Here is a 24,055-nt window from a genome sequence, read left to right on the forward strand (position 1 = left end):
TGTAGAATATCTAGGAGGGCAACAAATTACCACAAAACTTAGCTGCCTGAAACAACACACGTGTATTATCTCACAATTTCTGTGAGTCAGGAGTCTGAACCAAACCAGCTGGGTCCCGCAGCTCAGGCTCGCTCACAAGGCTTCTGTCAAGGGTTCACCAAAGCCGCAGCTATCTCAACATTCAGCTGGCATGGGCTATGCTTCCAGGCTTGCTTGGTGGTCGTTGGCAGGATTTAGTTCTCTGTGGACTGGTAGGCAGGATCTCAGTTCTTCATCACACTGTTTTTTCCAAAGGGCAGCTCACAACATGGCAGCTGGCTTCACCAAAGTCAGCCTAAGAGGGAGGAGTGGACAAGAGAGAGGGAGAGAGAGAAGTCAGTCTTTTACAGCCTTATCTCGGAAGTGCCACCTGTAATTTTTGTTATATTCTATTCATTAGAAGCAAGTCACTAGGGGCAGCTCACACTCGAGCGGAGGGAATTAGATAAGAGTGTGAATACCAGAAGTTAGGAATCAATCATTGGGCCCCACTTTAGAACTAGCTTACCCGCTAGAGAATCAGAAGGGTAGAAAAGGACATGAAGTTGTGATACCAGAAAGAGAAATGCAGACCTGAATAACACTGGGCTGAATCCAGATTTAGCTATTGTCCTTCTCCTAAGAAAGAAATTTTTACATGGTATACAAAGATGATCCAAAGAGAGAATATACCGCTCAACTTTCACAAATTTTACACAGGTCTGCTATGGCATTAATACTTCTATTTTTGCTCAATATTTATTAAATATTAATTGCCTCTATGTTGAAAAGATGTTTACTGTTTCAGAGGTAACAAAAGTCTCTTCTTCATCCATTGCAAGACCAATTTCCATTATCTTATTCAACAGCCACACATTCCTCCAAAGAAATAAAAACAAAACTTTTTTAATTAAATTTAGCTCTAGTTCAGTCAAAGTAGGTTAACTCCGATGCTAGAGTTGGCCTACCCATAAAAGTCAGAAGGCAAGTGAGCTAAAATCATTTAGAATTCTACCACATCAAAAGACTGGAGTCTGCTAAATTCTACATGATCAGCTTTGGGCAGATGGTTTAAACTCATTGAGCCTGAGTTTCCTGGTATACGAAAGAGGAAGACAAAAATAGTAACAATATTAATTCATACTTCAAAGGTTAGATGGAGATTAATGATGTATACATTAGCATTTTGTCAACTATAAATACTGTGCATTTTTAGAAAGCTTTATGTAAAAAGTACTTAACACAAAGAAATTGGAAAGTGATAAGCTTCGGAAATTATACAAAATTTTTAATATCACCACTCATTTCTCTCCTACACAGAAAAATGAGAACATGCTGACCCAGTTTTCTTCAATTCACAATATTCTTAAATGTTAAGTAAAAATGCTTTATATCTTTAACTGATTGTTAATAGCATAGAGTGCCCACAAACACAGAGCAATCTGGAAATTCTGAAAATTCTTAGAAGATGCATTTGTTTATTAAATCTTGCTAAAATAAAGAGTCACAAAGGAGTTAACATAGGAATGAAAGCAAAGGAGAATATGATATGTATTGGAAGAAAGAACTATATTAAAATGAGCTCATTTTTATCAGAAGAAAATAGTTCTTATTTTAAAACAGATGTGTGTCCTTTTACAATTACAGAAGCTGAAATATAACAGTAATCTACAGCCATAAGGTAAGATTTCCATCTTTATGTGACATGAAAAATGTGCCGAGCCAAGACTTTCCCATAAACAAAATTGCTTTCTTCAACTCACACTTTAATGCAAGATATCAATCATCTGATGGATTTTATTACTCAGAATTTAGCTTTGTTTTTTGACAGATTGCTTGCAGTCAGCTTGAAGTACAATTGTATATCATCCCTACAATATACACATCTGAATTTGTGGACCCTTTTTTATTTTCAAAAAGAGTATTATCAATGGGAAGAAATACCTGGTGAGGCAGAATTAGTTTGACATGGACCATTTTAACTCGATGGTGTGGTTTTGATAACATGTCATTATTTATCCACAGTAGGTCTGAGGCTGCAGGCTTTATAGAAGACGTTAGGGGATAGCAATGTCTCGCAGCTGTGTGAACAACCCTTCTGTTTTGACATCTTTTTTTCCTCTTTCACATGCCTCTGTGTCAAACTATTCTCGTTCTGAATAAAAGGGCAGTATTGATATCAATACAATGCACTGACTACACAATACATTATAGGATGCATATTCATATATGGCAGTAAGGTCACCAAAAGCATAATTTTTCTTTGTAAGAATCAATCTACTATGGCCTCTACAGAGAACTGAAAGTAGCAAAAACTACACGGATGCGATTTTTGTCAGGAGCTCTCCAGCTCTCGAAGTAGCCAGTTTAAAGGGAGCTGCGATGACCCTCGTCGTTCACAGCCTACCTTGAATTTAGTATTCCCTGGGTGCACAAATAAAGAACAGCAATGCATATTAAAATAAAGATGTAGAGCCTTGAAATGAAGAGTTCACAGCCAAAGTTGCCATAAAATGTGCAGTCGATTTCCAGGTAGGACAAGTGTAAAGAATTTCTGGGGCTGTCCTTTACAGGGCCAAATTGGGAGTGATATTTGCCGAGGTCCTGGCAGATATGCAATCCTACCGGATCCCAGGTGCCTATGAATAAGCAGGATACTTGAAAAACCTTTTAACCTGTCTGTGATGAAAAATGCACGCTGGTTTAAACTCCCTCAGAACTTTAAATTAGCCGCTGCAGCACATTCGGCCGCACGGCCCACCAGTCCCAGAACCACCAAGCGCTAAGAAGAAAATAAGGTCTGTGGTTCCTTAAAAAAACCTTACCAAGTCCACTTATGAGGCTTTCCTTCTCCTCAGCAAAACGCTGAATTCCCAGGGCAGCCTCAGCTGTCATACTAAGGGGTGTGATTTTTGTTTTTGAAAATAAAGGATAACAGGGCAATCAAATTTAACTTGGGATCAGTGATGAAGACCCACATTCAGACGCTTGGAAGTGGAGATACTGTTAAATAACTCATCTCTGTGTAATCCCTGCTTATACAAGCGAGTCTCATCTCCATGGTTTTACTTCAATATTCTTTTAACAACTCTAAAATGAAATAAGAGAGCTGCCCAACGCACTTCATTATTGTTTTGAGAAGCTTGGTTGAAACACGTGCGTTGTGAGGCGTCCCGCATTCGCGTCTGCATGATCAGGTGTTCTGCTTTTCTTCAGGTCAAACCCTATCAGGCCTAACTTTCAGTTGGGTGGAAACTGGGCTCTAAAGGGCAGTCCAGATTCCCTAAAGCTGCCTTTTCCCCTCGCTAAGGAAAAGTCAAGAAATTGTTCTCGTATCTAAGTTGGTAAGAAATACATTTCTTCTGGTAATTTCACACTCCTTCAAAATCCTGTTCTTTGTGAGCTACTAGTATACAGTGTGTTAGTCTATATCCCCGGATCCGTATAGTGGCCACAGGATGAGGTTCCCATGACAACAAGCTTATACCCTCAGGTTCCTCCTTGGAAAAATCATTCGTATCCTTACCTCTTCTTAGTAACACACATCATTATATTCAATTTAACCAGAGCATTGTGATCATTCACCAATGTCTGGAATTGTCACATGGTCTCATCAGGGTTACCTGGGGAAAGATACGATCTAGAGATTACTGAAGTTAGAATCAGTGTCAGCCACATACAAAGTGCTCAGTAAATAGAAGACATCGACTGTGTCTTTGCTGACTATAGAGAGGAGTTTAACATATATCTCAGTATCAAATAAATCCACCTTCTCTGTTTAGTTTTGGTGAAGATTATAAATAATGCTCTTAGTGGCATATGTATGTGTCAGTGTGTCAAACACCTTACTGAGACTTTTGCACATATTATTTCAGCAGAAGTAGAAAGGATCTGAACAGTGCCCAGCATTCAGAAGGAACTCAATGGTCCTTTCTTACCATCGTCTGCCTACATTACACATTTCACAATGTAAACTGACCTGCTTGGAATTACTTAGCTCCACTGTGAAGCACTTACGTTCTGCGTTGCATAACGGCACATTGGGTGAAGTCCTACAGTATGTGAGCCAAGTATACTTACCAATGGTACATGTAATTGGATTTAACCTAGAATGCTCTGGATTTGGCGTAAGTCTCTAAATAGGACATATTTGTATAAAACTATTCTTTTTTTTTTTAAAGATTGGCACCTGAGATAACATCTGATGTGAATCTTCTTTTGTTTTTTTCTTCTTCTTCTTCTCCTCAAAGCCCCCCAGGACATAGTTGCATATTCTAGTTGTTGGCCCCTCTGGTTGTGCTATGTGGGACGCCACCTCAGCATGGCTTGATGAGCAGTGCCAGGACCACACCCAGGATGCGAACCAGCAAACCCCGGGCCTCCCAAACAGAGCGTGTGCGAACTTAACCACTGGGCCACGGGACCAGCCCTAAAATTATTCTTGTAGAGGTGTGTTAGAATTATAATGATAGTAGGTATCAGCATGATTACTCCCATTTCCTAGATGATGAAACTGAGGCCAGGAGGGGTTAAGTTGCTTGCCCAAGGTCAAGCAAGTAATAAGTGGTAGAACAGAGCTTCAAACTAGCACTGCCTGACCCCCCACTCTGGAACTTAACCACCGTACTCTACTCCTTCCCATTTTTTGAAGAAGTGGCATAATTTTAAGGCCAAAGGCAAGTTTCCAGCCCCTGGAATAAGTTCCAAAGATTTCATTATTTTTAAAAATTAACTTCAAGGAGCATCAACATCTTAATAATCTTTGAGGATTTCCTATCTGAAGGCAAATCCTAATGAAAAATATCATCAGAACAGTATCAAGGTAGTCAAATCCACCTCTCCCTTTCCCCTACCAGGCCCCTGATAATATCAGTAATAAATTCCAACACACTTCCACTGACGCTAACCGCTGCTTCAGCATCCACGTCAACGCCGTGTTCCCAGGAGCCCCTCGAGCAGTGAGAGCTAGCACAGAGATGAGACCTTTTCCCATCCTGGCCTTAGGCCCTCCCATTTCTGTTAATAGACTTGGAGGCATTATCAACATTTATCCAACTAACTTTTGCTGTAGGTCTGTAACTTCCCACGCATTGCGACTACAACAATAGCAAGCACAACAACTGCCCTCAAGGAACTCACAGGCTATCAGGAAAATAGACTTGAAAAAGTAAAAATCAACCATTGCCATCCTGCTGAAATCACATAGAAAACCATCGATGCAGTGATGAGAAGATTAATCAGATATTGGTGTGTCGGTGGCTGTAGGGAAAAATTCCAAGAGAAGGTGACATTTGAGCTAATCTTCCAAAAACAGATAAGAGTTGGTCAAGGAGAGACCATGAGTGGCAGGTCACCCTGGCACAGAAAACAGCACACAGCAGATTGCTTAAGAACCTGTGACCATATGTAAGGCTGGAAAGGTGAGCAAAGCTGGGTTATGAAGGGTTTTGTTTGATTTGCTAGAGTCTCTTTTGTCCTGAAAGAGGTGGGAAGATATTTAAGCATTTTAACCAGGTACATGACAGACTCACTATTATGTTTTATAAAGCTCTCTGGCTGTGCTGTGGCAGATCCATCAGAAGGGAGCAACATTTGAGGAGAGGACTTTTCTGAGGCTAGATCTGCAATAGTTCAAATGAAAAATTATGAAAAGCTGAACTAAGATAATCACAATGAAACTGGAGAGGAGAGGTCCCATTAGAGAAACACTGAAGTAGAATTTCTAGGACTTTGAGATTCAGTGGAGGTGGTCGAGCATGGGAACAGGAGGAATCCACGAGGAAGCCTGCATCTCTAGCTTGGGCAAATTCATATATGATGATCTCATCTGAAGAAAGAGGGGACAAAGAAAAGGCAGGGTTTTGAGGGGAAGATGATGAATTTATTTGGGGATAGTTTGCATTTGACATAGTCATAGTGCTTCCACATGGAGTTGCACACTTTGCAGTGTAAAATAAAGATATGAAGCACAGAAGATAGTAGACCTGGTATCTAAATGATGTTAAAAACAGGGGCACAGATGAACTCATCCAAGGAAAGTATGCTGAGAGGCAGTGAAAGTTCCTATGTTAGATTGTAGATGGCACTGTAATATAGTGGTTATGAGAGTGAGCACTGAAGCCAGACTGCCCAGGTTCAAACAATGGTTCCAACACTTATTACGTCTGTAATCTTGAGGAAACTGCTTGACCTCTCTGTGCCTCAGTGCCTTCATATGTAAAATGGGACTAATAATGGCACCTATTTCATGAGGATATTTTGAAATGTTAATACATGTAATGCAAAGCCTTAGAACATTGTCTGTCACACAACAAGCATGTAATACATTAGCTATTTACAGTGATAAAGATGATTGTCGATGATGATAGAAAAAATACACAATTTTTCCCCACTCTTAAGACCTTTCAATATAGAAGAGAAACACAAACACACTTATAAAATAAATAATAATAATTAATGGTGGGATAGCTAGTATCAAAAGAATGATATAGTCTCAACTGCTCAGTGAGTGCTGGGATGGATGGAGATGTTGGTAACTTAGTGGCAATACGTCTGTAACTTAGGTGGGACATGGCAATCATTGGGACCAAGAAGATGTACCAGTGTGAACACCCTAGAAAGATGTTAGTAAAGATAAATACTACCTGATAAACAATTTTGTTTAAGGCCAGCCCTGCCCATAAGTTTCATTTCTCATGTGGTACAAAAGACTCAGCCCAAGATGAAAAAAGTCTCAAACACCATGATGCCTTAAATATGGACAGGCTAGCCAGTGGAAGGCGGAGTAGACATTTTTATTATGGTTCACATAAATCACAGCAAGGATACTAGGTAGGAGCCACGAGAAGACAGACACTCAAGAGAAAGCGTCTAAAATCAAACCTATCCCTAGGTGAGAGTGGGTGGTCCTAGAAGGTCATAAATAAACGCCCTTGCACAGTAGGTATTCTAGCAAAGATGGGCTATGCTTGTCAGGAATTTATAGAAAGGATTCAAACACCAACTTCTTGATGATCCTCTAAGGCCTTATCCAATCTTAAGATTCTATAATAAGGACAATAGTTGAAACACTTTATATCTGTAACACGCATGGCAGAGATCGTGGTTAATAAGGGATACTATTACCCACTAGGCTCATCACAACTAGTATCAACACTAATATCATCACTAACTAGTATCTATGTTAATTTTTCTTCTTTTATTGCACTTCCAACTTTAAAGAGAAGTTAAAAAACTTTCCTAGCTTCTCATACAAAACCCTGGGGTGGGGTCTACCCTTTCTCTCTCAAAACAGATGAAATCCCCACTGGTATCTTCTGCAAATCCTGCAGGTGAGAGTTACTTGCTCTAATCTGATTTTACTATATCCTGGAGAAGCTCTCTACTTAGACCAGTTGGCCAGTTTTATGCTTATTCTGGCTCATTTTATGCCTGTTACAGGAAAAAAAAAGCTTTGTTCTTGTTTGTTTTTGAAGCAAATTTCTGGCTTTGTTTCTCTCTGTGTCACACAAAACTGATAGCACTCTAAGTAATTTTTAAAAAGTCTCAGGCACAGATAATATTTTTGCATGATTACCACTATTCAAAGAAAATGCTCCTCTCCCCCTAAAAAGCATGAAATTAATCAGCTACAGAAGTTATCTCTATATAGTATCATGCTAAAGATTTAATTAAAAAGAAGATTTTATGGAAGTCTTTTGTGGTAAGATGATAGTGTCTCTTCTACTTGTTTTAAGTGCACTATTCTCAGCAATGCAAAGCAATTAGGTAACTAGGAAGCTGTGTGTCTACCTCCGCCATAAAGCAGCTTTCTCTAGGCAATGGCCATTGCTACTGCCTGTCCAACGAGACAGTTTTACTGTTGTTCCCTTCTGAAATTCAATGGTTCCACACATAGCTCAATCTTCATCACCTTTTGATTATCTCAGGGGTTGGCAGTGGTCTAGGTCATTCAGAGTCCCATAAGTTCAGAAAGATTCTCAGGCATCAAAATGCTATGTGTAACGTACCTAATAGATCCTACTTTGATGAGTAGGAAAAAATGTTAGATCATACATCACAGTGATAATATGGCAGTACGGTATCGGCAGCGCATCCAACAGTTTTACTAATTGATCCACAGTTGACAGTATTATTTGCAGCAAGACTAGATATGGCTTATAAATATAAAATATGTAATGTTGGGATCTCCAGAATAGCCTTTTTGTTTCATGAACCAAATTCATAAAGCCTACAACGGCGTACACATTTTCTATTACCTCTTAAATGTGTCCTATGTCAATGAGAGCATATGTCTGTCTTTATTAGCGCTCTATGGCCTTTCATTCCTCGTTCTAACTAGCTTATGATATGTCCTTTCTCTCTCTCTCTCTTTCACCCAGTTTGGCAAATACCCTACTATTCGAAGATCTTGCCGACTTGCCCATCACCAAACAAACTACTGGTGCAAAGGGCCTATGGTATTGCTCAAATTAGAGGCCCTCTGTATGGGCTAATGGAGTTTTAACCTCATTCATGGATATTTTAATTGGCAAACAATCTGACACTCTATTAACAACATATCCTCAAATCAGTCTCTTTGAGTTAAAACCTATTTGTAACAGAACATCTCTCATCACCCATCTGAGCAAAATTTTAGACTGTTGGAAGCTTAGATTTGGCCACCTTTAATTGGAGATTTAATTGTGTAAGTTGGGTGCTAGTTCCCATCCCTTTGGCTTCCAGTTGGCTTTGCCCAAAGGGAGACATTAGCAGAAAATCCAGAGAGTAGGTCAGGAATGATACTGGATATTTATCCACTGGGATCTCGCTGCTCATTGCCATGGGTTTGTTGTGTTCCTCCACCAGAGGCTGCAGCTCCTGTCATGCAACCCTCTTATCCCTTTTGTGTTCTGGTAACTTCTCTCTTCTCTTACCCCTTCATTTTTCTTTCTTCTTTTCCTGGCCTCACAGAATTGGTCTATCCCTAGTTGGTTTCCTAAATCCTGTCCTGATCTTTGTAAAGAGTCCTTGTATCAAACTCTCGTCAAATCCCCTTTTGAATGTATCATAGGATGCCTGCTGAATCCCGGATGATACAATAGTCTTTAGCCAATTTTCCACTGTGTGTTTTCTCTTATTGATTTTTAGAAATTATTTTCCTACTCTGATTGTCAGCCTTCTGTCAGTTGTATGCATTACAAATGTTTAATCTGCAGCTTGCTCTGAACTTTATGCTGTTTTCTGTGGTATAAATATATATATAAATATAAAATTTAAGGTTGTAAAATACATTAAATATTTTCCCTTTGTCCTTTGTTTAATAAACTATTCCTTATCCCAAGTTTATAAAAAGATTTTCCTTTTTTTTTAGAGTTATAAATTTGCTTTTCTAAATAGATCCTCAATTTATTTTTTTGTAAAAATAAATATAAATTAAATTAAATATTTTAGTTTTTTTCCTCCCTGCTTAGCCAATTGTTTTAGTACCAGTTATTGAATAAATCACCCATTTCCAGTGTTCCATGAGGACCAGCTACACCCCTGCCCTTCCTACGGTTATTATTTCACTTTTTCTGCTTTAATCAGACTTAGCTGTTTTTCTATTGATTGTAGTCAAAACACTGTTGGCTCATATTGACCATAAGATATGCTTTAAAATGAGAAGGAAGTGAAGACAAGAAAGGCCCAACAAATTAGTAAAAATAATTATAACAAATAAACAAACAAACAAATAAATAAGATGATCAAGGCTTTGAGAGTTTCCATGATGAAAGATTCAGTTAATTGCGGAGATAGTTGTGCAAGTGGTAGGCAAAGAAAACACAATATTTCTAACAATTTTAGAAAAATAGCATTTCTAAAAGATAACAAAATCCAGTGTGTGTTCAAGGGGCTGGGTTGTTGAAATGGCACAAAGGTGAAGGTTAATGGAGTTGGAGAGGCAGGAAAGTTAACGCAAAGGTATTTATAAATATCCTTGCCCTGATGTTGACACCACTCAGGAAAATATCAGCAATAGCCAGCTATGTATCCTATCGTGTAAGAACATATGTGAACTCTAATCCCTGTCAGTTCTTTAATTAGTAAATAGAGTAAAAAGAGACACATTTTCAATAATCAAAAGGTTTATTAAAATCCACTAATATTTTCAATTTTTTTTCAGATTTTAAAATGAGAGAACAAGGGGCAAGCCCCGTGGCTCAGTGGTTAAGTCCGCACGTTCCGCTTCAGCAGCCGGGGGTTCACTGGTTCGGATCCCAGGTGCGGACATGGCACCGCTTGGCAAGCCATGCTGTGGCAGGCGTCCCACATATAAAGTAGAGGAAGATGGGCACGGATGTTAGCTTAGGGCTGGTCTTCTTCAGAAAAAAAGAGGAGGATTGGCAGCAGATGTTAGCTCAGGGCTACTCTTCTTAAAAAATAAGATGAGAGAGACATTCTAAAATGTCTAGTAAAGATGAATAAATAAAAAATAAAATTGTAAATATAATAATAAATAGCACTTATTGAGTGCCCATCTGCTTTGTTTAGTAGATGACGTGCTTTCCATTGATTAGCTCATTCAGTGTTTTAGGTTGTAGGGGGAGGAATCGAATCTAAAACTAATCTACCACTAATACATATCTTTCCGGTGCTTTCCCTACATACCTACTGCAATAGAAATTTTACAAAACACAAAATAAGCTTAATATGTTCTGATAAAGAGAAACTTCAGCTACTAAAACATATTCCATACTGCCTTACAAACTTACTTTACTCTGTAGCGCATCAGAACAAGTTGTAACAGTGAAGCTTTTTTCATATTAAACCTCTATTGAACTTTTCTCTAATTAATTAAAAATCTCATCAGGAGATAACCTTTACTTTGACACAGCATCTTTCAAAATATATTCTTGAAACTCCATTTGTTATATATTTTAATACCAAGTAAGAAGAGCTTAGACTAGGAATAAAAGAGTTGAATTAATTAGTCAACAATGATTAATTAGACATTTATCCAAAGTGAGATTTCAATTCTCTTCATCCCCTTGGCTTGATGCCACATTTTGTTTGTTTAATGAGAACTCTATCTTCTGTGAAGTTTATGATGAATTCAAAATTCTGGCATTTGGACACAAACATTTATTCTCATAATAGTTGGCAATAACAGTAACCATCCAGATTCTGTACAAATCTGAGTAGAAATCTTTTTTAAAAAAAAATGCTACTTAATTCTTTTCTAAAATACATTTTAAGAGGATTAAGTATCTGACCAAAATTATGTCAGTTAGTTGCTCTTTTAAATAGATGTTTGGCAAGTTTAACTGGATAAATATAGAGCATTTATCTAGGAGTCAGCCTAACTTAGGGCATAAAAAAATTTCCCAAAAATATGGTGGCATTCTTTTGACTTGATTTTAAATAACTATTGCATAGATAACAAAATTGCTAAGTAATTATACAAACAATAATTGATTGAAAAGTAGAAAGACTTCATGCATAAAGATTCTTGTTCTGCTGTTTGCTATTTAATCTCACAGCAATTAACATCATTTGGTTAACACCTTTCAAGTTTTGCTTAAGCATTCAAAAGTTTCCCAAGTGACTTTCTCCCTAAATATTTATGTTACAGGAAGTATTTTCCCTAGATATTTTAAATGGTTGGATTCCAAATTAATTTTCATTTTCAATCAGTTTCTGCTTGTAAATTTTGACTTCACTATACCCATTTATATAATTCCTCTATCTTCAATGGTGTTGGAACATAACAAGAAATCAAGAGCTGTTGCAAATTCAATTAATTTTATTTAAGCTTGTTAATATAGACATGAAATAAAAGTAGGGATGAGACATAATTTAGAGTTAATCCTCTACTTAATTCCTGTCGAATCAATATGCTGTAACTAGTGTCTGTTTTAGTTTTACAATCTTCTGACATTTTAGTCTTTGCATAAGTGTATTAGTTTACCAGAGCTGTTGTAACTAATCACCACACTTGATGGCTTAAAAAAAAGAACGAAAGAAATTTATCCTCTCACAGTTCTGGAGACCAGAAATCCAAAATCAGTGTTGGCAGGATCGGTTGCTGCTTGAGGTTCTGAGAGAGAATCCATTCGTGACTCTCTCCTAGTTTCTGGTTGCTGCAGGAATCCCTGGCATTTCCTAGCTTGTGGACACAACGCTCCAATCTCTGCCTCCATCTTCCCACGGCTTTATCCCCTCTGTCTCTCATAAAGACACGTTTCATTGGACTTAGCACCCACCTTGGTGATTCGGGATGCTCTCATCTTGGGACATTTTATCTACTTATTTATTAAATGTCCAAACCATATTTTCTTTATTATTATATCAGAATTATACAGAATTGGCCTCCTGCTTGACCCATCTTTCCTTATATTAGCTTCTCTTCACAATATTCGAGGTACTGGCCTTGTCCATTTCATAGTTCCTCCTACTTTTTTACTCTCTCTTCAGAACTCTTAATTTAATTTGATCTGTGAAGACCCTTTTTCCAAATAAATTCACAATCACAGGTACTGGGGGTTAGGATTAGGGCATATCTTTGGGGGGACCACAATTCAACCCACTACAATATGTTACATTACAAATTATTTTAAACTAATTTTTCAAATGAAATGAGATAGCTGAGATCAAATACATTACCATGCAGTAGAAAACTCTTTTTACCAGGGTCGTTTCCTCCATGAACTCTCTCTATGAATCACCAAGCAAATCAACTTTTCCTAACTCATATTTCCACCGTCGCACTCACATTATTGTGTCAGATATTTTTAAGTAACATTTTGCTAGTTGATCACCATGTAATCATGAGTCTTTTTCTGCTTACTTTGATTAAGGTGTTAATGTAATCAAAGTAACCATTCCAAAAGTAATATCCTCTTTGAAAGCAAAGAACATGACCACATTTTCGTTCCTTTTCACAAATCAATAAAACATTAATCTAGCACTTAGATTACTCTCAGTGATCATTTGTCTCTATGTAGAGTTGAATTATCATCCAACTCTCTGTTCAACCAACAGGGTACATTTTGATTCATTTTATTAGTCATCCACAAGAATAACCAACATATCACTGTTATAGACCAACTAAAGAGCTGAAGAAGTAATTAATGAAAAAATTAGTAAGTGGCATCTAAGTAACAAATTAAAATAGCTTCAAAGTTAAACCACTGAAAAAAAAAGTTGAGTTATGCTTTGTATGCTCTACAAACAGACACCAAATTTCTTGACCTTGAAATATGATGCTTAGTAACCCACAGGTAGGGTGATATTAAAGGCAAAGTAGAGGACGTTAGAGAAGCAAGTGCCAACTCACAGATGTAAGAAGCCATGTAACTAAAGAAGAGCACGAGGAAAACAAACTCATCGCTCAGGATGCAAACACATTTATTTGACAGTTTTACAGGCAAATGAGCATAGGTGTGAATTTCATTTTTGTGTGTGAATTTCCTGCTTCATTTTTTTTTTCTATTACCATTTACACTTTATTCACTGCTTTCAGTCATTAGGCAAAAAAAAATTCATAATTAAAAAGTAAAGAATTCACGCAGCCAATTAATTTATTCACACAAAACTAGGGAAATTTGACTGTTCTCTGTTTTCAGTGATATTAACAAAAAGATTGACTGTTTTACCCTCAACTAGTTGGACCTATCAAAATTTCTGATTTATTTTTCACGGTAAAATCACAGATTGACTTCGATGATCAATAAAGCATGTTAAAATCTGAAAAAATAAGGAATAAAATAAGCTTTTCATAAAGGACTATTTTTTTCAGTAAAGAAGTGCCCTTTACTCTGAGTTTGGCTTGTTTTGATGGTAAACCATCTGTTTTCTTAATGAAAAGGTAATGGCCGTAGATAGTAATTGTACTGATGGTGGTATGTAGCTTCTTATGACCTTGCTTGGCAAAAAATAACCTGTGACTGTTTCCCATTCTTTTTAATTTTAAATTATATTCAAATCTAAAATATAAGAGCCATTGATTTAGATAACAAAAATTATAAATCTAAAGGAAGTGTTAAGAAATTATACTTTACCTAGAATTGGTGTAAGGCTTATATGAGTTCACACCTGTAATGTGCTGAGAACAATCATTGGCACGTAATAAACACTATATGTGTTTGCATTTATTGTTATTTTTATCAAGTGTAGAAAAGTTTGAGAAGCACTCATGAACCCTTGATTTCCTGATTGAATCGTACATTGCCAGGTGTTGTCTCCTTTGTTTCTTACTTTAAAGGCCTCAGAAAAGTTCCTATGGCATGTCCATTGTATTTTGTGGTTGAACATAACCAAATGATAGCTCAGAAGAAAAGTCTAGGGAGATTTTTATAAAGTTAGGGGTTTCTATTATTTAACAGAACAAAACTTAATGTATTATTTAGCAAAAGAATTAGTTAAAAAACAATAAATACAAATGCAGTAGTGTGAGTTTATGGCTCCTAAGGCAGATCCAATTTATTGAAATGAAAAATACACCTAAAAACAGAATTGGTTCAGCTGTACATTAAAATGAAACAGCATAACCCCTCTGGCTCTCTGAGCTCTAATTATCTGGGCTTCTATGAAAAGATAATTGAATTTCTTATCTAAATATTGGATATTCCTCACCAACTAACTGAAAGTCAAAATTCTTTTCTGGATAAAACTTCAAATTATCAGGTATGATCCTGGGTTAATGACTCAAAGGACCACTATAAATTATATATTAAAATAAGTTTCAGATGATCTCGCTCGCTTTTGTAAGTGTAGATGTGGAAATCGATATTTCGAAATTAAGAAATGGTTGGAAAGCTAGAATCTAAATTAAAATTGACTGCTTCTCAATGTGTGGCAGAGAGTCAATGAATTTTTACTGTCATGAAATTGTTTAATATTGAGTAACTTACACTCTGAAATTGTCATTTAAAAATCTTAGACGATATTGTTGGGATTTTATAACTTTCAGTATCCCGCATATTTATGTTTTCAGATGTGGAAGTGAATGAAGAGCACTCAGATGAGATCAGGCGGTGCCTCTTCAGAGCTTGTTACATAGCAGGGCGCCCTATGGGGTTGGGCTGGGGAAGCATATTTGGTTTTCTCCGATTGGTCCTAAGTTATCAGTGGGACAAAAGTTACAGAAGCTGGCAGATACTCATCAGGTTCTGCTGTTTGGGGCCGATTGCTACAGAGGTCGTGGTTTGGCTGCCGTGCCTGGTTGCTAAAGAGGTTGTGGTCCAGAGTTCTATTTTTATTTATGGCCCGCCACTGCCCATTTATATATGCAGTCTCTCACAGATACATATATTTTTTCCTCTATAAAATTATTTGTACTGTAAGTTCCAATATGAATCTGTAGTAAAAGTTGTTCTTTGATTTATTAAAACCCTGTGATATTTATTTATATCTCACCAATAAATTAAAATGTAAAATAAGGTATGAATGTTCTCTTAGAACAAATCTTCAAATCCAACTCAGAGATCTTCTTTCAACATCTCATAAAATAAAAAGCCAGGGTTGCCAATCAGTCAACAAATATTTAAGGCATGCTTAAGAAAGTTATCATCCAAAACACAATGACATCAGCTTCATTGCCCCAAATTAGTCACTCTTTGCCTGGCAGTCACCTCTGGTTACAAACTCATCTGCTTAGAACAGGACTCCTCATGTTCGACTCCGACTCCTGGTCAGTGCGGTGCCCCTGCTCAGACCGCTGGCCCACTGGACTCCGGTCTGGCCAGCGGCTGCTGCTCTTACCAGCATTCTGGCCTCAGCAGAAAAGACGTGTGTACCTTCTAAAGCTCTGAACTTTCCACCAGCTTAATCTTCCAGTATTTATTTCTTGGATATATTCTAGGATATTCACATGTTCATCTTCTCACCAAAGAATAAGATAATTTTTGAATCATGTATGAGCAGTATTAAACTTATTTTTGTTAAAATAAATAACTAAAATTTCAAAGCATTATAAATCAATAAATACAGCAAAGGCGAAGAATGGTGAAAAGTATACGTTAAAATCAGTCACATTTCTAAAGCACATTCTGAAAGCAGGAGAAAGACTTGAGAAAAGTACCTTCTAAGCTAAATGTTGACACCAAAGAAGATAAAATGTATTTCTTAACATTAAAGTTAAACTGAAGAATAAAGTAAAAGAAAAATTGAGAGTTCATGTTTCTATTTTTTTTCTATTCATAAAACTTTTATTCCACTTACATCAACTCAATACACATGTTCTTAATAATTATGCTTGGATTGCTCATGAAAATTTCATAATATATTAAACAAAACTAGCCACCTTCTTAACTTATTTTCCTGATAAACGTTTTTACAGCACATGCATGTTAGATAAGTTTCCCAAAAAAGTCACAAAATCCAAAAACCTAAAAGAAGGTAAGCACTTGGGTTTTGTTTTACTTCTCTGCTTGATATCCATGAAATAATGGATATTGACCAATTCATTTTAACTGCATCTTTACTTGTATCTTTGTGCTTAGGTTGCTTAAAATATTTGAATGCAAATAAAATGAGTGTTGCAAAAATAATGAAAGCAAACATATAATAGGTAACTTTACAAATAATGCAATGTGAATAATTTCTGCCCTTCTCTAGACTAAACTGGGTCACAGCTTTGTCTAAAGGAACAATTCTGCAGCTATAATCAACAGTGTGCACATTGAGTTTGTGTATTCCACAGGTACACATGGAGTATGTATTTCTACCACAGTCTTTGAGGTGCTGCAAACCTTAACGTACTCACAATAACTATAGGAACAAATTATCTATCCTATCCTATATCATGACAAACCAATATGTAGGCAGTTTTCTTTGCTTAGACATAGAAGCAATTTTAACACAAGCCCTTATGAAGTCACAACGTAGAAAAGTACTAAAGTACTACTCATAAAAATTCCATATACCCATATTGGCCACCTCAAGAGGAGAACAGCTCTTAACAAAGTGAGTGTAGAAGGAACATACCTCAACATAATAAAGGCCATATATTATAAGCCCCACAGCTAACATCATACTCAATGGTGGAAACCTAAAAGCTTTTCATCTAAGATCAGGAATAAGACAAGATGCCTGCTCTCATCACTCTTATTCAACATAAGTTTGGAAGTCCTAGGCAGAGCAATTAGGCAACAAAAAGCAATAAAAGTTATCCAAATCAGAAAGGAAGAAGTATGACTGTCACTATTTGCAGATGGCATAATATTATATATAAAACCCTAAAGCTTCCACCAGAAAACTGTCAGAACTAATCAATTCAGTAAACTTGCAGGATACGAAATCAACATAGAAAAGTCAGTTGCGTTTCTACACACATAACAAACTATCACAAAGAGAAATTAATGAAACAATCCCATTTACAATTGCCTCAAAAAGAATAAAACACTCAGGAATAAATTTAACCAAGAAAGTAAAAGATCTGTACACTGAAAAATGGAAGACATTTATGAAAGAAACTGATATAAATAAATGGAAAGATAGTCCATGCCCACAGATTGGAAGAATTCATATTGTTAAAATGTCCATACCACCCAAAACAACCTACAGATTCAGTGCAATCTCTAAGAAAATTCCAGTGGTATTTTTCACAGAAATAGAGCAAACAACCTGAAGATTTGTATGGAACCACAAAAGACCCTAAATTGCCAAAGCAATCTTGAGGAAGAAGAGCAAAGCTGGAGGCATCACATTCTCTGGTTTCAAACTATATTACAAAGATATAGTAATCAAAACAGTATGGTATTGGCATAGGAAGAGACACACAGTTGAATGGAACAGAATACAGAAATTAACCCACATGTAGTATGGTCAATTAATTTATGACAGTGGAGCCAAAAATATACAATGGGAAAAGGACAGTCTTTTCTAAATGGTGCTGGGAAAACTAGACAGCCACATGAAAAAGAATGAAACTGGACCACTGTCTTAGATCATATGCAAAAATCAACTAAAAATGGATTAAAGACTTGAACATAAGAAACGACACGTTAAAAGTCCTAGAAGGAAACATGAGCAGTAAGTTCCATGACGTAGGTCTTGGTAATGATTTTTTTGTATTTGACATCAAAAGCAAAGGCAACAAAAACAAAAATCAGGAAGTGGGACTATGTCAAACTAAAAAGCTTTTGCATAGCCAAGGAAACCATCAACAAAATGAAAAGGCAACCTACTGAAAGGAAGAGAATATTTGCAAATCATATATCTGGGAAAGGGTTAATATCCAAAAGATATAAAGCATTCATGCAATTCAACAGCAAAAGAAAAACCAAGCAATCCAACTAAAAAATGGACAAAGGATCTGAGCAGACATTTTTCCAAAGAAGATATACAGATGGCCAACAGGTACGTGAAAAGATTCTCAACGTCACTAATCATCAGGGAAATGCAAATCAAAACCACAACGAGACATCACCTCATATGTGTTAAAATGGCTATTATCAAAAAGACAGGAAATAACAAATATCAACAAGAATGTGGAGGGGCCAGCCCCATGGCTGAATGGTTAAGTACATGCACTCCACTTTGGCTGCCCAGGGTTTCGCCAGCTCGGATCCAGGGCATGGACGTGGCACTGCTCATCAAGCCATGCTGAGGTGGCGTCCCACATGCCACAAACAGAAGGACCCACAACTAAAAATACACACCTATGTATCAGGGGGCTTTGGGGAGATAAAAGGAAAAATAAAAACAAACAAACAAACAAAAAAAACAAGAATGTGGAAAAAAGGAAATCCTTGTGCACGGTTGGTGGGAATGTAAATTTGTGTAGCCACTATGGAAAACAGTATGGAGGTTCCTCAAAATATTAAAAATAGAACTACCATAGGATCCAGAAATTCCACTTCTGGGTATTTATTCAAATGAAACAAAAACACTAACTTAAAAAGATATCTGCAGCCCATGTCCACTACAGCAGGATTAACAATAGCCAAGACAGGGAAACAGCCTAAGAGTCCATCAGTGGATGCATGGATAGAGAAATTGTGCTGTACATACACAATGGAATACTATGCAGCCATAAAAAGAATGAAATCTTGCCATTTGTGACAACATGGATGGACCTTGAAGACATGGTGCTAAATGAAACAAGCCATACAGAGAAAGACAAATACTATATGACCTGACTTATATGTGGAATCTAAAAAACAAACGAACAGGAGAAAGCAAATTCATAGATACAAAGAACAGACTGGTGGTTGCGAGAAGCAGGGAGTGGGGGATGGGTGAAATGGATGAAGGGGGTCAAAAGGTACAAACTTCAAGTTATAAAATAAGTAAGTCATGGAATGGAATGTACAGCTTGGTGACTATAGTTAACAATACTGTATTGTATATTTGAAAGTTACTAAGAGAGTAGATCTTAAAAAGTTCTCCTCACAAGAAAAACACATGTAATTATATGTGCTGATGGATGTCAACTAGATTTATTGTGGTGATCATTTCACAATATATACAAATATTGAATCATTATGTTATATGCCTGAAATTAATATAATGTTATATGTCAATTATATTTCAATAAAAAAAGAGTCTAATTGACAATAGCCAAATAAAATGATACACTTCTGGGAAAAAGAAATAAAGGTTCAAAACCTATAGGAAGAAATAACAAAACCTTATTAAAGCAAGATAAAATATCTTGTTAAAACAAGAGCTGAATAAATGGAGAAACAAATCAAGTCTGAATATTAAAAAAAAAATGAAAACAGATCAATCTTTAAATGTTAACTGGCTCTATTCCCCTAATGTTAAACATAAAAACTGTGTTAAACATAGAAATTCGAATAGAAGTAACATATATTTGTCATAAATTGTAATGGACAGCTATTTGTGGGGCAATATGGACAACAAACGGTCCACTGTATAAATTTCAGAATGAGAAATAGAAAAGTCGGGAGGCTGTTTAATTTCCCCTCCTTCTCCTGCTTCAGCTTTGCCTCCTTGGGTATTTGACCTCTACCCTGTCAAGCTGCCTCTCAGTGATTGCATTATTAGCATGCTGTCTGTGTGACTCTCTGTATCAAGTTCAGTAATGGCTTCATCCAAAGCTGCCTTGACGATCAAAGTGTCTATCGACAGATGAATGGATAAAGAAAATGTGGTGTGTGTGTGTGTGTGTGTATATATATATATATATATATATATATACAATGGAATAGTATTCAGCCATAAAAAAGAAAGAAATCCTCCCATTTGCAACAACATGGATGGACCTTGAGGGCATTGTGCTAAGAGAAATGGGACAGATGGAGAAAGACAAGCACCATGATCTCACTAATACGTGGAATCTAAAATAACCAAATTCATCAAAACAGAGTCAGCTTTGCGGTTGCCAGAGTCAGGGGCAGTGGGGAAGGTGGCAAAATGGATGAAGGTGGACGAAAGGTAAAAACTTCCAATTATAAAATAAATAAGTTCCGGGGACGCAATGTACAACATGATGACTATAGTTAACAATGTTGTATTGTATGTTTGAAAGTTGCTAAGAGAGTATATCCTAAACGTTCTCGTCTCAAGGAAAGAAAACTTGTTCACTATGAGGTGATGAGTGTTAACTAAACTTACTGTGGTAATCACTTAGCAACATATACATATTTCAAATCATTATGTTGTATATCTAAACTTATATAATGCTATATATCAATTATATTTCAATAAAACTTGGAGAATAAAAGCTATCCTTGCAAGAGGGCAGTCTTTCTCTGGGAAGTTCAGACTCATACAATAGACACAGAGAACTTACAGCCCAAATCCGGTACAAGAGGATGTGTTGTTTGCATTTCCTATGTCTGATTTGAAAAGCTTCTTGGTATGCTTGCTGTGACTGATGCATAATCCCTTTCTTGTCATCACCAGCAGCAACCTGAGCCACGTAACAGTAGTACTCTCCTTTCAGTTTCAAGTAGAAGTCTTGGCTCTGTGCTTTGAAGCATTGGGATCAAGAACTTCAAGAGACAGTAAATCCTTTGCAGATATCTCTGAGGTCACTTTCCATTTCCTCTCTGTATTCTCAAGCCATCTGCTCTTTTTCCTAGCATCTTGTCTCATTTGCTCAATACTTGGGATGATCTTCCAAGATGACCTATGGGCTCCTGCAAGGTTTTTATAAGCAACCGAGAGACTTCTCTCCTCTTTGGATAATTCAGCCCCTTGCTCAGTTGCAGACCAAGCAGCTCGCCATGTCAACATATCTCTCAGCTTGCTTGGCCAGTTTGGCCTTCTGCACCAACATCTTTTCACCCACGCCTGGAAGTTTGTGTTGGAAGTGGGTGACAGTGGGATTTTCTGCAGTCCGTGAGCGATGGTAGTGGCAGGGCTGAAACCGTCCCTCGATCTCTCTGCTCACATCCTCCGTGTTTCTATTTTCAATTTGTGGCAAAATGTATAAGAAAGCACTATGAAAGAAATATTATTTCCTCATCCCTAAATTTATTACACTAGCTTCTTTTTCCTTGTGGAAGAGAGTTCCAAACTGGTCCTATGAACGCCTGCAGAAATTTCAGCTCAGGAAAAGATGAATGTTTATCCCATCACCAACCTCTTCAGTAAATTTTTCTCCAGGCTTTTACAGTGTTTGGCAACAAGTCACGTATTCAGGTGTCTGGCCGGGTTTGACTGCCTTGGGTCTCCCTGCTTCCTTCTGAATTCCGGTTACCACAGTACTGTATTTGAATAGAAATCAGCTTCTTTGCCACCTACATTTTCCTTTTAAAACAGTCTTGAAATCTTCATAGTTACAACAAAGGTTGTATATAATCAGCATTGTCTATAATTAACTCTACCTCTTAATTCTTAAATTGACCTAATTAACACAAACATTTCAAACACGTTTCCCCTTGAAAGTAATATATAGTATGGTTTACTACGCTATGTTAGAAAAACTGACAAACCCTGAAGTTACTATTGTCAGAATATATTATTTCAACATGATAACTTAGCAAAATGGGGCACAAAAATTTTAGGTTTATTAACATATAATTTGCAATTTTATACATTTAAAAATCCACAAAATGAAATATTTTATAACTTTTTGAATCTATTGAGAGTAAAGTCATCTGTGTTGAACAATTAAAGTCAGATACACGAAAAGAATAAAAAATTAGAGTCTGTTTAGATATCGAAAGAAGAGAATCATCATCACAAAAACAAATCATCATAAATCACAATAATGAGCCTCAAGTAGGACAATTACATTGCATTATGCCGTGGCATTCCAGGTCCTTAGAATAAGTAAAATCATACGTATTTTCACATAAAAAGATACCATAAATCCACTCTCTGAGGTATTGTTTTCCAGCATGATGATGGATTTACCTTAATCCTTCTGTCCTCTTTTGTGTGGTAAAATCTGCATTTGTGAAAAGGAACAAGGTTGGCTGTGTTAAACTTCTGCGTAATATTCCCAGTAATTTGTTGACCAAGATGGCCCGAGGCCTTAAAGTTCCCCTCAGTTTGACTACATTTTAAACAGGTTTCTTTCAAACTATAAACCCCTGACCTGCCTTTTCTGAGAGTAAGTAGTTTAGAAAGTTTTCAATGGTAAATTATTTCTCTGTCCCTTTGAGATATAAACCCTCTCCCAGCCTCTTGCACAGTTTACTGCTCAGGAATGTCTTTCTCAAGGACCTGGGAGCCGTCTTCTGAAATGCAATCATCTCCCAGTCTTTGTGAGAGTGCAGGAGCCTAACTACCGTGAGCGCCACTTAGCAAACACAGACGGCCTAAACACAGTGACCACTCTGCCCCCAAAGCCCTCCAGGACTCGCCCAGTAGCTCGCCCTAGCGCTTAAAAACCCTCCCGCCTTTTGTTTAGCGGAGTTGAATTCAATCTCTCTCTCCTATTGCAACAGCCTTGAACAGTCTTTCTTGCCAGTTTAACTCTGTCCAGTGCAATCTTTCCTTGACACTGTGTATAGAACTTTTCACCTTATCCCGGAAATGCACTCATTAACTGCCAACTTTATTTGCAAGGCATGTCAAGAAGAATGCTCCCTCTTAGAGATTACGTTTGAATGTAATTATAGCGTAAGCTAATCAAAATTGTGACTTAGGCCAAGTTTCTCTCCAGTGTTTTCAGGGTTTTTTAAATTGTCTTCTCTAGCTAAGAGGAGTGTGTTTCCTGTACTTCCAGGTGCTTCGGAATAACTACATGCGGAGTTGCAGCATGAGAAAGAAAGTCTGAATCTTCTAGCCAAACTGACATGTTTTCCTTTAGAAGTTTTAGGGTTTTAGATTTTCTATTTAGGTCTCTAATCCATTCTGTGTTAATATTTTATATGCTGCAAGTTGTAGATTAGAATTCGTTTTTTGTTATCTTCTGTTTTGTTTTGTGTTTTTGGCATGTGGTATCCAATTATTGCAGGCTGTTTCTTAAAAACAGTGATCCTTTCTCCAGGTAACTGCTTTTGCACTTTTGTCAAATATCAATTTTTCATGTGTATGTGTCTATTTCTGGACTCTCTCATTATTCCATTGATTTATTTGTCTAGCTTGATGCCAATACTGCTCTGGCTTGATTATTGTAGCTTTATAATAGACCTTGAAATCAGGTAGTATTAGCCATCCAACTTTTTTTCTTTGTTAAGGATTTAAATTTTGGGACTACATTTAGTTACTTAGCATTTCCATATGAAGTTTAAAATCAACTTGGCAATTTCTACCAAAGACAAATCTCCTGCTAGGATTTTTATTGTGATTTTATTGAATCTATAGATTTGGCGAAAACTGTCATCTTAGCAATATTGATCATTCTGGCCACGAATATGGTATCCCTCTCCATTTATTTAGGTGTTTTTCAAGTTCTCTCAGTAACATTTTATAGTTTTAATGTATGTATCTTGCACCTTGTCAGATTTATCTCTAAATATTCAATAACTTTGTTGCTATAGGTGGCATCGATTTTATTTTAATTTGTGAATATTTGTTGCTAGTATATGGAAGTAAAATTAATTTTATATATTCAGCTTGTTCCTGAAAACTTGATAAACTTATTTACTAGCTCTAACACAAAGTTGAGTGGAAGTAGTAACAGACATCCTTGATTTGTTCCTGATCACAG

General features: G+C 36.8%; 1 long non-coding RNA gene and 1 pseudogene across 1 annotated transcript in view; both read right to left on the bottom strand.

Moving 5' to 3' along the window:
- Nucleotides 1-203: 203 nt before the first annotated feature.
- The window catches only part of LOC138925217 (uncharacterized), an 85,116-nt gene continuing 61,264 nt past the window's right edge, over nucleotides 204-24,055 (bottom strand). Inside the window, exon 3 of the long non-coding RNA XR_011441135.1 lies at nucleotides 204-334. This is a non-coding gene — a long non-coding RNA (uncharacterized lncRNA). The remainder of the gene's footprint in view (nucleotides 335-24,055) is intronic.
- On the bottom strand, nucleotides 19,713-21,403 carry LOC100062944 (14-3-3 protein zeta pseudogene; annotated as a pseudogene).

Source organism: Equus caballus, chromosome 1 (genome assembly GCF_041296265.1).
Source record: "Equus caballus isolate H_3958 breed thoroughbred chromosome 1, TB-T2T, whole genome shotgun sequence".
NCBI lineage: Eukaryota > Metazoa > Chordata > Mammalia > Perissodactyla > Equidae > Equus > Equus caballus.